General features: G+C 43.6%; 1 protein-coding gene and 1 pseudogene across 4 annotated transcripts in view; one reads left to right on the top strand and one right to left on the bottom strand.

The window, feature by feature from the left end:
* TUBGCP5 (tubulin gamma complex associated protein 5) overlaps window positions 1-5,116 on the bottom strand; it is a 64,763-nt gene that overhangs the window by 25,040 nt on the left and 34,607 nt on the right. The window lies entirely within an intron of this gene.
* Window positions 2,411-3,885, top strand: LOC100966409 (annotated as a pseudogene).

The following is a 5,116-nucleotide window of genomic DNA, read 5'->3' as shown; positions in this document are numbered from 1 at the left end:
GGCGCCGAGCCATTTGTACCCTCATATTAATCTGAAAAACATTTTTTAGAGAGGGGGAAGAATGAAAAAAAAAAATATTGAGCTCAGTGGCTTGTACCTGTAGTCCCAGAAACTTGCAGGCCTGAGGTGGGACCATCACGTGATACCAGGAGTTCGAGACTAGCCTGGGCACCAAGACGAGACCCTGTCTCTCTTAAAAATAAAAATCATAAAAAAATTCCTGAAACAGGCTCGGCTCCTATAGCTCAGCAGCTAAGGCACCAGCCACATACACCAGAGCTGGTGGGTTGGAACCCAGCCCAGCCTGCCAAACAACAATGACAACTACAACCAAAAAATAGCTGGGTGCTGTGGCGGGCACCTGTAGTCCCAGCTACTTGGGAGGCTGAGGCAAGAGAATCGCTTAAGCCGAAGAGTTGGAGGTTGCTATGAGCTGTGACGCCATAGCACTCTACCAGGCAATACTGAGGAAAAAAAAAAGAATTCCTAAAAAAAATGAAAATATAAACACAACATATAAAAACCTATGGGACTGGGCAGCACCTGTGGCTCAGTGAGTAGGGCACCAGCCCCATATACCAACGGTGCGGGTTTGAACCGGCACCAGTCAAACTGCAACAAAAGAATAGCTGGGCTTTGTAGTGGGTAACTGTAGTCCCAGCTACTCGGGAGGCTGAGGCAAGAGAATCGCCTAAACCCAAGAGCTGGAGGTTGAGCTGTGATGCCACAACACTCTACTGAGGGCAATAAAGTGAGACTCTGTCTCTAAAAAACAAAAACAATCCCCCCCCCCAAAAAAAAAACACCAATGGGACACAGCAAAAACAATAAGCAGCAGCAGCTTTAAAGTAATAAATTCCTGCATCAAAAAACTAGAAAGAGGGCAGCGCCTGTAGCCCAAGGAGTACAGCACCAGCCCCATAGACTAGGGGTGGCAGTTTCAAAACTGGCCCTGGCCAGAAAAAAAAAAAAAAATAGAAAAGATTGATGAAAGAAAAAGTTGGTTATTAAGAAAGATAAACAAAATTGATAAGCCCTTAAGAAAAGAGAGAAGACCCAAATAAACAAAATTATAACCAAAAAAAGAAGCATCACAATGGAAACCACAGAAATACAAAGGATCACTAGAGACTTCTATGAACAGCGATACACCAGTAAGTTCAAAAAACCTACAGTAAATAGATAAATTTCTAGACACATATAATCTACCCAGATTGAATCAAGAAAAAACAGAAGGCCAGGAGTGGTGGCTCACACCTGTAATCCTAGCACTTGGGGAGGCTGAGGCAGATAGACTGCTTAAACTCAGGAGTCTGTGACCAGCCTGAGCAAGAGCGAGACCCCCATCTCTATTAAAAGTACAAAAACTAGCTGGGCATCATGGTGGCCACCTGTACTCCTGGCTACTCAGGAGGCTTAGACAAGAGAATCACTTGAGTCCAAGAGTTTGAGGTTGCTGTGAGCTATGATGACGCAACAGGGCTCTTACCCAGGGTGACAGGCACAGACTTCATCTCAAAAACAAAAAACAAAACAAAGCGGGAAAAAAAACCCCAACAAAACAAAACAGAAACAAAAGATTGAGTCAGTAATAAAAAGTATCCCAACAAAGAAGAGTTCAGGACTGGATGGCTTGACCACTGAATTCTATCCGACCTTTACAGAAGAATTTTATCAGCTCCCAAACTATTCCAAAACATCACAGCACAGAAAATCCTTCCAAACTCATTCCAGGAAGCCAGCATGACCCTGAGATCATAAAGAGATAAGGGCAAAATGCCCTCCCAACTGACACAAAAATACTCAACAAAATACTAGCAAATCAAACTCAACAACAAATGAAGAAGATGATACAGCATGATCAAGTGGGACTCACTCCAGGAATGCAAGAGTGGTCCAACATACAAAAATCAAAAAAGGTAAAACATCATACCAATAGAATGAAGGTCAAAAACCATATGATACAGACACAGAAAAAAGCATTCAATAAAATCCAGCATCTCTTCAGGATAAAACCTCTCAATAAGTTAGGTATAAAAGGAAAGTACATCAAAGGCCATATACGACAAATCCATATAACATTGAACTGAAAAAAGCTGAAAGCTTTTCCTTTCAAAACTAGAACAAAACAAGGATACTCTGACCACTTTTACTCAACATAGTACTAGATGTCCTAGCCAGAACAATTAGGCAAGAGAAAAATATAACCTAAGGACTCTACCAAAAACCTTTTAGAACTGGCAGATTCAGTAAAGTTGCAGGATACAAAATCAACATACAAAAATCAGTAACATTTCTATATATAAACCATGAACAAGATGAAAAAGCTATCAAGAAAGCAATCCCAGGGCTGAACCTTGCTCAGAGTGGGAGCGAGTGCAGACGTGAGCTAAGGTGAAACGGTTTCAGAATGACTACTATCTTGACCTACACTTTAAAAAATCTCCCTAATGCATCAAAATGGACCCTCAGATTTCCTGTAAGAAGTCTGAGCAGTTCCTCCTAGCCTCGAGCTGCCCCAACTGGCCAGACCAAATCAAAGAAGACCTTAGCCAAACCCAGTGTAAGGAATATAGTGGTGGTGGATGGCGTCCGGACTCCATTTTTGCTGTCAGGCACTTTGTACAAATACCTGATGCCACATGATTTGGCTAGAGCAGCACGAATGGGGCTGTTGCATCAGACCAGTGTCCCAAAGGATATTGTTGATTATATCATCTTTGGCACAGTTATTCAAGAAGTGAGAACAAGCAACGCAGCTAGAGAGGCTGCCCTCGGAGCTGGCTTCTCTGACAAGACTCCCACTCACACTGTAACCATGGCTGTATCTCTGCCAACCAAGCCGTGACCACAGGTGTAGGCTTGATCGCTTCTGGCCAGTGTGATGTGATTGTGGCAGGTGGTATAGAGTTAATGTCTGATGTCTCTATTCGTCATTCAAGGAAAATGATGAAAATGATGCTTGATCTCAATAAGGCCAAGACTCTGGGCTAGCAACTGTCTTTAATCTCTAAATTCAGACTGCACTTTCTCTCACCTGAGCTCCCCGCAGTGGCTGAGTTCTCTACCAGTGAGACCATGGGCTACTCTGCAGACTGACTGACTGCTGCCTTCACTGTTTCTCGCCTGGGAACAGGATGAATATGCACTGCGCTCTCACAGTTTGGCCAAGAAGGCACAGGATGAGGGACTCCTTTCTGATGTTATAGCTTTCAAAGTGCCAGGAAAAGATACAGTTATCAAAGATAATGGCATCCATCCTTCCTCAGCGGAGCAGATGGCCAAATTAAAACCTGCACTCATTAAGCCCAATGGCACAGCGACAGCTGCAAAGTCTTCTCTCCTGACTGATGGTGCATCTGCAATGCTGACTGTGGCAGAGGAAAAAGCTCTGGCCGTGGGCATATATATTGAGGGATTCTGAATATCTCAGGATCCAAAAGATCAACTTTTACTTGGACCAACATATGCTATTCCAAAAGTTCTAGAAAAGGCAGGATTAACCATGAATGACATTGATGCTTTTGAATTTCATGAAGCTTTCTCAGGTCAAATTTTGGCTAATTTTAAAGCCATGGATTCTGATCGGTTTGCACAAAACTACATGGGGAGAAAAACCAAGGTTGGATTGCCTCTTTTGGAGAACTTCAATAAGTTCAATAATGGGGGTGGATCTTTGTCCCTGGGACACCCGTTTGGAGCCACTGGCTGTCGGTTGGTCATGACAGCTACCAACAGATTACGGAAGGAAGGAGGCCAGTATGGCTTAGTGGCTGCCTGTGCAGCAGGAGGGCAGGGCCATGCTATGATAATGGAGGCTTATCCAAAATAATAGATCCAGAAGAGGGGATCTGAAGTTTCTGTGCAACACTCATACTAGGCAATGCCATTTCAATGCATTACTAAGCGACATCTGTAGTTCCTAGCTGCTCTTAGGAAAACAGTTCTATGGCCTTCTGTTGAATACTCTGCAAATTAAGCCCTGCCAGTATTCTAAGCTCTTCAATAATCACAGCTTACCGCTCTTTCAGGGATTTCTAAGTCACCAGAATCTCATACAGATATGTGTAAATAGTTGGTTTTGGTCCCTATCATCAGTAAAGACTAAATGAGTGGTTGCAGTTAGGAAAGAGATCAGCTGAGATTTGGAATCATCTTTGTAACTTTTGCATATTACGCCTGTTCCTATCTGTATTGTAAAGATCAGTGTTTTCTATAAGATACAAACCAATGTGGCTCGGCGCCTGTGGCTCAAGTGGCTAAGGTGCCAGCCACATACACCTAAGGTGGTGGGTTCGAATCCAACCCGGGCCCGCCAAACAACAATGACAGCTGCAACCTAAAAATAGCTGGGGGTTGTGGTGGGCGCCAGCTGCCAGCTGTGGTCCTAGCTACTTGGGAGGCTGAGGCAGGAGACTCACTTGAGCCCAGGAGTTGGAGGTTGCTGTGGGCTGTGATGCCATGGCACTCTACCCAGGGGAATAGCTTGAGGCTCTGTCTCCCCCCCAAAAAGATGCAAACCAATGTGCCTAAATTAACAGTTATGAATTATGGAAAAAATTATTCAGCATCTAAATGTCACTGAAATGTGTACTACATGCTTTGATACATAAATTGCGTGGTGGTCAACCTTAATAAAGTGGAGACGTATTGGAAAAAAAAAAAAAAGAAAGTAAACGCACGTGTAACAGCTGCAAAAAACCCCTCAAAACTACAGATAAATTTAATCAAGGAGGTAGAACACCTCTGCAAGGAAAACCGTAACACACTGACTAAAGTAAATGGAGAGAATGCAAACAAGTGGAAATACATCCCATGCCTATAGTTCATATGAATGAATACCGTTAGAATGACTGTACTGGCCAGGTGTGATGGCTCACGCCTATAATCCTTGCACTTTGGGGGGCTGAGGTGGGTGGACTATTTGAGCTCAGAAGTTTGAGACCACCCTGAGCAAAAGTGAGACCCTTATCTCTACCAAAAACATAAAAACTGAGGCAAGAGGAATGCTTGAGCCCAAGAGTTGGAGCTCTTAGCTATGTGCTATGATGCCATGGCACTCTACCCAGGTGACAGCTTGAGACTGTCTCAAAAAAAATCAAACCCAAGTTGCAGT

This window comes from Otolemur garnettii, unplaced genomic scaffold (genome assembly GCF_000181295.1).
Source record: "Otolemur garnettii isolate 467f Iridium unplaced genomic scaffold, OtoGar3 scaffold00170, whole genome shotgun sequence".
NCBI classification, from domain to species: domain Eukaryota; kingdom Metazoa; phylum Chordata; class Mammalia; order Primates; family Galagidae; genus Otolemur; species Otolemur garnettii.
This window is presented reverse-complemented; position numbering and strand designations above follow the sequence as displayed.